Genomic DNA, 12,896 nt, shown 5'->3' on the forward strand with positions numbered 1-12,896 from the left:
AGACCCTCCCTTTAGCATGAGATGTGATATCCAACTCCTTCCCATTCCAATCCTGAGAACCTTCTGATAGCATGAGATGTGATATCTCAATGCTTCTATACCAAACCTGAGATCCTTCCGATAGCATGAGATGTGATATCTCAATGCTTCTAATACCAAACCTGAGATCCTTCCTATAACATGAGATGTGATATCCAAATCCTTCCCCTTCCAAACCTGAGACCCTCCCTTTAGCATGAGATGTGATATCCAACTCCTTCCCATTCCAATCCTGAGACTCTTCTGATAGCATGAGATGTGATATCTCAATGCCTCTAATACCAAACCTGAGATCCTACCTCTAACATGAAATGTGATATCCAACTCTTTCCCCTTCCAAACCTGAGAGCCTTCCTATAGCATGAGATGTGATATCCAAGTCCTTCTAATTCCAATCCTGAGACCCTTCCTATAACATGAGATGTGATATCCAACTCCTTCCCATTCCAACCTGAGACCCTTCCTATAGCATGAGATGGGATATCCAACTCCTTCCAAATCCAATCCTGATACCCTTCCGATAGCATGAGATGTGATATCCCAATGCTTCTACCAAACCTGAGACCCATACTATGGCATTAGATGTGATATCAAACTCCTTCCCCTTCCAAACCTTAGACACTTCCTTTATCATGAGATGTGATATCCAACTCCTTCCCATTCCATCCTTGAGACCCTTCCGATATCATGAGATGTGATATCTCAATGCTTCTAATATCAAACTTGAGACCCTCCTTATAGCATGAGATGTGATATCCAAGTCCTTCCCATTCCAATCCTGAGACCCTTCCTATAGCATGAGATGTGATATCTCAATGCTTCTAATACCAAACCTGAGACCCTTCCTATAACATGAGATGGGAATATCCAACTCCTTCCCATTCCAATCCTGAGACCCTTCCGATAGTAGAGATGTGATATCTCAATGCTTATACCAAACCTGAGATCCTTCCTATAACATGAGATGTGATATCCAACTCCTTCCCATTCCAATCCTGAGACACTTCCTATAGCATGAGATGTGATATCTCACTGCTTATACCAAACCTGAGACCCTTCCTATAGCATGAGATGTGATATCCAACTCCTTCCCATTCCAATCCTGAGACCCTTCCTATAGCATGAGATATGATATCTCAATGCTTCTAATATCAAACTTGAGACCCTCCCTATAGCATGAGATGTGATATCCAAGTCCTTCCCATTCCAATCCTGAGACCCTTCCGATAGCATGAGATGTGATGTCTCAATGCTTCTAATACCAAACCTGAGATCCTTCCTATAACATGAGATGTGATATCCAACTCCTTCCCATTCCAATCCTGAGACCCTTCCTATAGCATGAGATGTGATATCTCAATGCTTATACCAAACCTGAGACCCTTCCTATAGCATGAGATGTGATATCCAACTCCTTCCCATTCCAATCCTGAGACCCTTCCTATAGCATGAGATGTGATATCTCAATGCCTCTAATACCAAACCTGAGATCCTTCCTCTAACATGAAATGTGATATCCAACTCCTTCCCATTCCAATCCTGAGACACTTCCTATAGCATGAGATGTGATATCTAAATGCTTCTAATACCAAATTTGAGACTCTTCCTATAACATGAGATGGGATATCCAACTCCTTCCCATTCCAATCCTTAGACCCTTCCTACAGCATGCAATATAATATCTCAATGATTCTAATAACAAACCTGAGACCCGTCCTATAACATGAGATGGGATATCCAACACCTTCCCATTCCAATCCTGAGACACTTCCGATAGCAGAGATGTGATATCTCAATGCTTATACCAAACCTGAGACCCTTCCTATAACATGAGATGTGATATCCAACTCCTTCCCGTTCCAAACCTGAGTCCCTTCCTATAGCATATGTGATATCCAACACATTCCCATTCCAAACATGAGACCCTTCCTATAGCAGGAATGTAATATCCAACTCCTTCCCATTCCAATCCTGAGACCATTCCTATAGCATGAGATGTGATATCTCAATGCTTCTAATACCAAACCTGAGATCCTTCCTATGACATGAGATGTGATATCCAATTCCTCCCCATTCCAAACCTGAGAACCTTCCTACAGCATGCGATGTGATATCTCAATGCTTCTAATACCAAACCTGAGACCAGTCCTATAACATGAGATTGGATATCCAACTCCTTCCCCTTCCAAACCTGAGACCCTTCCTATAGCATGAGATGTGATATCCAACTTCTTCCCATTCCAATCCTGAGACCCTTCCTATAACATGAGATGTGATGTCTCAATGCTTCTAATACCAAACCTGAGATCTTTCCTATAACATGAGATGTGATATCCAACTCCTTCCCATTCCAATCCTGAGACCCTTCCTATAGCATGAGATGTGCTATCTCAATGCTTATACCAAACCTGAGACCCTTCCTAAAGCTTGAGATGTGATATCCAACTCCTTCCCATTCCAATCCTGAGACCCTTCCTATAACATGAAATGTGATATCCAACTCCTTCCCATTCCAACCTGAGACCCTTCCTATAGCATGAGATGTGATATCTCAAGGCCTCTAATACCAAACCTGAGATCCTTCCTCTAACATGAAATGTGATATCCAACTCCTTCTCCTTCCAAACCTGAGAGCCTTCCTATAGCATCAGATATGATATACAAGTCCTTCCCATTCCAATCCTGAGACCCTTCCTATAACATGAAATGTGATATCCAACTCCTTCCCATTCCAACCTGAGACCCTTCCTATAGCATGAGATGGGATATCCAACTCCTTCCAAATCCAATACTGATACCCTTCCAATAGCATGAGATGTGATATCCCAATGCTTCTATCAAACCTGAGAACCATACTATGGCATGAGATGTGATATCAAACTCCTTCCCATTCCAATCCTGAGACTCTTCCTATAGCTTGAGATGTGATATCCAACTCCTTCCCATTCCAATTCTGAGACCCTTCCTATACCATGAGACTTGATATCTCAATGCTTCTAATACCAAACCTGAGACCCGTCCTATAACATGAGATGTGATATCCAAATCTTTCCCCTTCCAAACCTTAGACCCTTCCTTTATCATGAGATGTGATATCCAACTCCTTCCCATTCCAATCCTGAGACCCTTCCGATATCATGAGATTTGTTATCTCAATGCTTCTAATATCAAAATTGAGACCCTCCCTATAGCATGAGATGGGATATCCAACTCCTTCCCATTCCAATCCTGAGACCCTTCCGATAGCAGAGATGTGATATCTCAATGCTTATACCAAATCTGAGACCCTTCCTATAGCATGAGATGTGATATACAACTCCTTCCCATTCCAATCCTGAGACCCTTCCTATAGCATGAGATGTGATGTCTCAATGCTTCTAATACCAAACCTGAGATCCTTCCTATAACATGAGATGTGATATCCAACTCCTTCCCATTCCAATCCTGAGACCCTTCCTATAGCATGAGATGTGCTATCTCAATGCTTATACCAAACCTGAGACCCTTCATAAAGCTTGAGATGTGATATCCAACTCCTTCCCATTCCAATCCTGAGACCCTTCCTATAGCATGAGATGTGATATCTCAAGGCCTCTAATACCAAACCTGAGATCCTTCCTCTAACATGAAATGTGATATCCAACTCCTTCCCCTTCCAAACCTGAGAGCCTTCCTATAGCATGAGATATGATATCCAAGTCCTTCCCATTCCAATCCTGAGACCCTTCCTATAACATGAAATGTGATATCCAACTCCTTCCCATTCCAACCTGAGACCCTTCCTATAACATGAAATGTGATATCCAACTCCTTCCAAATCCAATACTGATACCCTTCCAATAGCATGAAATGTGATATCCCAATGCTTCTACCAAACCTGAGACCCATACTATGGCATGAGAGGTGATATCAAACTCCTTCCCATTCCAATCCTGAGACTCTTCCTATAGCTTGAGATGTGATATCCAACTCCTTCACATTCCAATTCTGAGACCCTTCCTATGCCATGAGACTTGATATCTCAATGCTTCTAATACCAAACCTGAGACCCGTCCTATAACATGAGATGTGATATCCAAATCTTTCCCCTTCCAAACCTTAGACTCTTCCTTTATCATGAGATGTGATATCCAACTCCTTCCCATTCCAATCCTGAGACCCTTCCGATATCATGAGATTTGTTATCTCAATGCTTCTAATATCAAACTTGAGACACTCCCTATAGCATGAGATGTGACATCCAAGTCCTCCCCATTCCAATCCTGAGACCCTTCCTATAGCATGAGATGTGATATCTCAATGCTTCTAATACCAAACCTGAGACCCTTCCTATAACATGAGATGGGATATCCAACTCCTTCCCATTCCAATCCTGAGACCCTTCCGATAGCAGAGATGTGATATCTCAATGCTTATACCAATCCTGAGACCCTTCCTATGGCCTGAGATGTCATATACAACTCCTTCCCAATCCAATCCTGAGACCCTTCCTATAGCATGAGATGTGATATCTCAATGCTTATACCAAATGTGAGACCCTTCCTATAGCATGAGATGTGATATCCAACTCCTTCCCATTCCAATCCTGAGACCCTTCCTATAGCATGAGATGTGATGTCTCAATGCTTCTAATACCAAACCTGAGAACCTTCCTACAGCATGCGATGTGATATCTCAATGCTTCTAATACCAAACCTGAGACCAGTCCTATAACATGAGATTGGATATCCAACTCCTTCCCCTTCCAAACCTGAGACCCTTCCTATAGCATGAGATGTGATATCCAACTTCTTCCCATTCCAATCCTGAGACCCTTCCTATAACATGAGATGTGATGTCTCAATGCTTCTAATACCAAACCTGAGATCTTTCCTATAACATGAGATGTGATATCCAACTCCTTCCCATTCCAATCCTGAGACCCTTCCTATAGCATGAGATGTGCTATCGCAATGCTTATACCAAACCTGAGACCCTTCCTAAAGCTTGAGATGTGATATCCAACTCCTTCCCATTCCAATCCTGACACCCTTCCTATAGCATGAGATGTGATATCTCAAGGCCTCTAATACCAAACCTGAGATCCTTCCTCTAACATGAAATGTGATATCCAACTCCTTCCCCTTCCAAACCTGAGAGCCTTCCTATAGCATGAGATATGATATCCAAGTCCTTCCCATTCCAATCCTGAGACCCTTCCTATAACATGAAATGTGATATCCAACTCCTTCCCATTCCAACCTGAGACCCTTCCTATAGCATGAGATGGGATATCCAACTCCTTCGAAATCCAATACTGATACCCTTCCAATAGCATGAATTGTGACATCCCAATGCTTCTACCAAACCTGAGACCCATACTATGGCATGAGATGTGATATCAAACACATTCCCATTCCAATCCTGAGACTCTTCCTATAGCTTGAGATGTGATATCCAACTCCTTCCCATTCCAATTCTGAGACCCTTCCTATGCCATGAGACTTGATATCTCAATGCTTCTAATACCAAACCTGAGACCCGTCCTATAACATGAGATGTGATATCCAAATCTTTCCCCTTCCAAACCTTAGACCCTTCCTTTATCATGAGATGTGATATCCAACTCCTTCCCATTCCAATCCTGAGACCCTTCCGATATCATGAGATTTGTTATCTCAATGCTTCTAATATCAAACTTGAGACCCTCCCTATAGCATGAGATGTGACATCCAAGTCCTCCCCATTCCAATCCTGAGACCCTTCCTATAGCATGAGATGTGATATCTCAATGCTTCTAATACCAAATCTGAGACCCTTCCTATAACATGAGATGGGATATCCAACTCCTTCCCATTCCAATCCTGAGACCCTTCCGATAGCAGAGATGTGATATCTCAATGCTTATACCAATCCTGAGACCCTCCCTATGGCCTGAGATGTCATATACAACTCCTTCCCAATCCAATCCTGAGACCCTTCCTATAGCATGAGATGTGATATCTCAATGCTTATACCAAATGTGAGACCCTTCCTATAGTATGAGATGTGATATCCAACTCCTTCCCATTCCAATCCTGAGACCCTTCCTATAGCATGTGATGTGATGTCTCAATGCTTCTAATACCAAACCTGAGATCCTTCCTATAACATGAGATGTGATATCCAACTCCTTCCCATTCCAATCCTGAGACCCTTCCTATAGCATGAGATGTGATGTCTCAATGCTTCTAATACCAAACCTGAGAACCTTCCTACAGCATGCGATGTGATATCTCAATGCTTCTAATACCAAACCTGAGACCAGTCCTATAACATGAGATTGGATATCCAACTCCTTCCCCTTCCAAACCTGAGACCCTTCCTATAGCATGAGATGTGATATCCAACGTCTTCCCATTCCAATCCTGAGACCCTTCCTATAACATGAGATGTGATGTCTCAATGCTTCTAATACCAAACCTGAGATCTTTCCTATAACATGAGATGTGATATCCAACTCCTTCCCATTCCAATCCTGAGACCCTTCCTATAGCATGAGATGTGCTATCGCAATGCTTATACCAAACCTGAGACCCTTCCTAAAGCTTGAGATGTGATATCCAACTCCTTCCCATTCCAATCCTGACACCCTTCCTATAGCATGAGATGTGATATCTCAAGGCCTCTAATACCAAACCTGAGATCCTTCCTCTAACATGAAATGTGATATCCAACTCCTTCCCCTTCCAAACCTGAGAGCCTTCCTATAGCATGAGATATGATATCCAAGTCCTTCCCATTCCAATCCTGAGACCCTTCCTATAACATGAAATGTGATATCCAACTCCTTCCCATTCCAACCTGAGACCCTTCCTATAGCATGAGATGGGATATCCAACTCCTTCGAAATCCAATACTGATACCCTTCCAATAGCATGAATTGTGACATCCCAATGCTTCTACCAAACCTGAGACCCATACTATGGCATGAGATGTGATATCAAACACATTCCCATTCCAATCCTGAGACTCTTCCTATAGCTTGAGATGTGATATCCAACTCCTTCCCATTCCAATTCTGAGACCCTTCCTATGCCATGAGACTTGATATCTCAATGCTTCTAATACCAAACCTGAGACCCGTCCTATAACATGAGATGTGATATCCAAATCTTTCCCCTTCCAAACCTTAGACCCTTCCTTTATCATGAGATGTGATATCCAACTCCTTCCCATTCCAATCCTGAGACCCTTCCGATATCATGAGATTTGTTATCTCAATGCTTCTAATATCAAACTTGAGACCCTCCCTATAGCATGAGATGTGACATCCAAGTCCTCCCCATTCCAATCCTGAGACCCTTCCTATAGCATGAGATGTGATATCTCAATGCTTCTAATACCAAATCTGAGACCCTTCCTATAACATGAGATGGGATATCCAACTCCTTCCCATTCCAATCCTGAGACCCTTCCGATAGCAGAGATGTGATATCTCAATGCTTATACCAATCCTGAGACCCTCCCTATGGCCTGAGATGTCATATACAACTCCTTCCCAATCCAATCCTGAGACCCTTCCTATAGCATGAGATGTGATATCTCAATGCTTATACCAAATGTGAGACCCTTCCTATAGTATGAGATGTGATATCCAACTCCTTCCCATTCCAATCCTGAGACCCTTCCTATAGCATGTGATGTGATGTCTCAATGCTTCTAATACCAAACCTGAGATCCTTCCTATAACATGAGATGTGATATCCAACTCCTTCCCATTCCAATCCTGAGACCCTTCCTATAGCATGAGATGTGATGTCTCAATGCTTCTAATACCAAACCTGAGAACCTTCCTACAGCATGCGATGTGATATCTCAATGCTTCTAATACCAAACCTGAGACCAGTCCTATAACATGAGATTGGATATCCAACTCCTTCCCCTTCCAAACCTGAGACCCTTCCTATAGCATGAGATGTGATATCCAACGTCTTCCCATTCCAATCCTGAGACCCTTCCTATAACATGAGATGTGATGTCTCAATGCTTCTAATACCAAACCTGAGATCTTTCCTATAACATGAGATGTGATATCCAACTCCTTCCCATTCCAATCCTGAGACCCTTCCTATAGCATGAGATGTGTATCTCAATGCTTATACCAAACCTGAGACCCTTCCTAAAGCTTGATATGTGATATCCAACTCCTTCCCATTCCAATCCTGAGACCCTTCCTATAGCATGAGATGTGATATCTCAAGGCCTCTAATACCAAACCTGAGATCCTTCCTCTAACATGAAATGTGATATCCAACTCCTTCCCCTTCCAAACCTGAGAGCCTTCCTATAGCATGAGATATGATATCCAAGTCCTTCCCATTCCAATCCTGAGACCCTTCCTATAACATGAAATGTGATATCCAACTCCTTCCCATTCCAACCTGAGACCCTTCCTATAGCATGAGATGGGATATCCAACTCCTTCCAAATCCAATACTGATACCCTTCCAATAGCATGAGATGTGATATCCCAATGCTTCTACCAAACCTGAGACCCATACTATGGCATGAGATGTGATATCAAACTCATTCCCATTCCAATCCTGAGACTCTTCCTATAGCTTGAGATGTGATATCCAACTCCTTCCCATTCCAATTCTGAGACCCTTCCTATGCCATGAGACTTGATATCTCAATGCTTCTAATACCAAACCTGAGACCCGTCCTATAACATGAGATGTGATATCCAAATCTTTCCCCTTCCAAACCTTAGACCCTTCCTTTATCATGAGATGTGATATCCAACTCCTTCCCATTCCAATCCTGAGACCCTTCCGATATCATGAGATTTGTTATCTCAATGCTTCTAATATCAAACTTGAGACCCTCCCTATAGCATGAGATGTGACATCCAAGTCCTCCCCATTCCAATCCTGAGACCCTTCCTATAGCATGAGATGTGATATCTCAATGCTTCTAATACCAAACCTGAGACCCTTCCTATAACATGAGATGTCATATACAACTCCTTCCCAATCCAATCCTGAGACCCTTCCTATAGCATGAGATGTGATATCTCAATGCTTATACCAAATCTGAGACCCTTCCTATAGCATGAGATGTGATATTCAACTCCTTCCCATTCCAATCCTGAGACCCTTATGATAGCATGAGATGTGATGTCTCAATGCTTCTAATACCAAACCTGAGATCCTTCCAATAGCATGAGATGTGATATCCAACTCCTTCCCATTCCAATCCTGAGACCCTTATGATAGCATGAGATGTGATATCTCAATGCCTCTAATACCAAACCTGAGATCCTATCTCTAACATGAAATGTGATATCCATCTCCTTCCCTTTCCAAACCTGAGGCCCTGCCTATAGCATGAGATGTGATATCCAAGCCCTTCCCATTCCAATCCTGAGACCCTTCCTATAGCATGTGATGTGATATCTCAATGCTTATACCAAACCTGAGACCCTTCCTATGGCATGAGATGTCATATACAACTCCTTCCCGTTCCAATCCTGAGACCCTTCCTATAGCATGAGATGTGATATCTCAATGCTTATACCAAACCTGAGACCTTTCCTATAGCATGAGATGTGATATCCAACTTCTTCCCATTCCAATCCTGAGACCCTTCCTATAACATGAGATGTGATGTCTCAATGCTTCTAATACCAAACCTGAGATATTTCCTATAACATGAGATGTGATATCCAACTCCTTCCCATTCCAATCCTGAGACCCTTCCTATAGCATGAGATGTGATATCTCAATGCTTATACCAAACCTGAGACCCTTCCTATAGCTTGAGATGTGATATCCAACTCCTTCCCATTCCAATCCTGAGACCCTTCCTATAGCTTGAGATGTGATATCCAACTCCTTCCCCTTCCAAACCTGAGAGCCTTCCTATAGCATGAGATATGATATCCAAGTCCTTCCCATTCCAATCCTGAGACCCTTCCTATAACATGAAATGTGATATCCAACTCCTTCCCATTCCAACCTGAGACCCTTCCTATAGCATGAGATGGGATATCCAGCTTCTTCCAAATCCAATACTGATACCCTTCCGATAGCATGAGATGTGATATCCCAATGCTTCTACCAAACCTGAGACCCATACTATGGCATGAGATGTGATATCAAACTCCTTCCCATTCCAATCCTGAGACCCTTCCCATAGCTTGAGGTGTGATATCCAACTCCTTCCCATTCCAATTCTGAGACCCTTCTTATACCATGAGACTTGATATCTCAATGCTTCTAATACCAAAACTGAGACCCGTCCTATAACATGAGATGATAACATGAGATGTGATATCCAACTCCTTCCCGTTCCAAACCTGAGACACTAACTATAGCATATGTGATATCCAACTCCTTCCCATTCCAAACATGAGACCCTTCCTATAGCAAGAAAGTAATATCCAACTCCTACCCATTCCAATCCTGAGACCCTTCCTATAGCAAGAGATGTGATATCCAAATCCTTCCCATTCCAATCCTGAGACCCTTCCTATAACATGAGATGTGATATCCAACTCCTTCCCATTCCAACCTGAGACACTTCCTATAGCATGAGAAGGGATATCCAACTCCTTCCCAATCCAATCCTGAGACCCTTCCGATAGCAGAGATGTGATATCTCAATGCTTATACCAAACCTGAGACCCTTCCTATGGCATGAGATGTGATATCCAACTCCTTGCCATTCAAATCCTGAGACCCTTCCTATAGCATGAGAAGGGATATCCAACTCCTTCCCAATCCAATCCTGAGACCCTTCCGATAGCAGAGACGTGATATCTCAATGCTTCTACCAAACCTGAGACCCTTCCTTTAGCATGAGATGGGATATCCAAATCCTTCACATTCCAATCCTGAGACCCTTCCTATAGCATGAGATGTGATATCTCAATGCTTCTAATACCAAACCTGAGATCCTTCCTATAACATGAGATGTGATATCCAATTCCTTCCTATTCCAAACCTGAGACCCTTCCTATTGGATGAGATGTGATATCCAACTCCTTCCCATTCCAACCCTGAGACCCTTCCTATAGCATGAGATGTGATGTCTCAATGCTTCTAATACCAAACCTGAGATCCTTCCTATAACATGAGATGTGATATCCAACTCCTTCCATTCCAATCCTGAGACCCGTCCTATAGCATGAGATGTGATATCTCAATGCTTATACCAAACCTGAGACCCTTCCTATAGCATGAGATGTGATATCCAACTGCTTCCCATTCCAATCCTGAGACCCTTCCTATAGCATGAGATGTGATATCTCAATGCTTCTAATACCAAACCTGAGATCCTTCCTCTAACATGAAATGTGATATCCAACTCCTTCCCTTTCCAAACCTAAGAGCCTATCTATAGCATGAGATGTGATATCCAAGTCCTTCACATTCCAACCCTTAGACCCTTCCTACAGCATGCAATATGATATCTCAATGATTCTAATAACAAACCTGAGACCCGTCCTATAACATGAGATGGGATATCCAACTCCTTCCCATTCCAATCCTGAGACCCTTCCTTTAGCATGAGATGTGATAACCAGCTCCTTCCCATTCCAATCCTGAGACACTTCCGATAGCATGAGATGTGATATCTCAATGCTTCTAATATCAAAACTGAGACCCTCCCTATAGCATGATATGTGATATCTAAGTCCTTCCCATTCCAATCCTGAGACCCTCCCTATAGCATGATATGTGATATCTAAGTCCTTCCCATTCCAATCCTGAGACCCTCCCTATAGCATGAGATGTGATATCCAATTCCTTCCCATTCCAATCCTGAGACCCTTCCTATAGCATGAGATGTGATATCTCAATGCTTATACCAAACCTGAGAGCCTACCTATAGCATGAGATGTGATATCCAAGTGCATCCCATTCCAATCCTTAGACCCTTCCTACAGCATGCGATGTGATATCTCAATGATTCTAATACCAAACCAGAGACTCTTCCTATAACATGAGATGGGATATCCAACTCCTTCCCATTCCAATCCTGAGCCGCTTCCGATAGCAGAGATGTGATATCTCAATGCTTATACCAAACCTGAGACCCTTCCTATAACATGAGATGTGATATCCAACTCCTTCCCGTTCCAAACCTGAGACACTAACTATAGCATGTGTGATATCCAACTCCTTCCCATTCCAAACATGAGACCCTTCCTATAGCAAGAAAGTAATATCCAACTCCTACCCATTCCAATCCTGAGACCCTTCCTATAGCAAGAGATGTGATATCCAAATCCTTCCCCTTCCAAACCTGAGACCCTCCCTTTAGCATGAGATGTGATATCCAACTCCTTCCCATTCCATTCCTGAGACCCTTCTGATAGCACGAGATGTGATATCTCAATGCCTCTAATACCAAACCTGAGATCCTACCTCTAACATGAAATGTGATATCCAACTCTTTCCCCTTCCAAACCTGAGAGCCTTCCTATAGCATGAGATGTGATATCCAAGTCCTTCCCATTCCAATCCTGAGACCCTTCCTATAGCTTGAGATGTGATATCCAACTCCTTCCCATTCCAATTCTGAGACCCTTCCTATACTATGAGACTTGATATCTCAATGCTTCTAATACCAAACCTGAGACCCGTAATATAACATGAGATGTGATATCCAAATCCTTCCCCTTCCAAACCTTAGACCCTTCCTTTATCATGAGATGTGATATCCAACTCCTTCCCATTCCAATCCTGAGACCCTTCCGATATCATGAGATGTGATATCTCAAAGCTTCTAATATCAAACTTGAGACCCTCCCTATAGCATGAGATGTGATATCCAAGTCCTTCCCATTCCAATCCTGAGACCCTTCCTATAGCATGAGATGTGATATC

Source organism: Ambystoma mexicanum, unplaced genomic scaffold (genome assembly GCF_040938575.1).
Source record: "Ambystoma mexicanum isolate Mex_15411 unplaced genomic scaffold, UKY_AmexF1_1 Mex_scaf4, whole genome shotgun sequence".
In the NCBI taxonomy this organism is placed as follows: Eukaryota; Metazoa; Chordata; class Amphibia; order Caudata; family Ambystomatidae; genus Ambystoma; species Ambystoma mexicanum.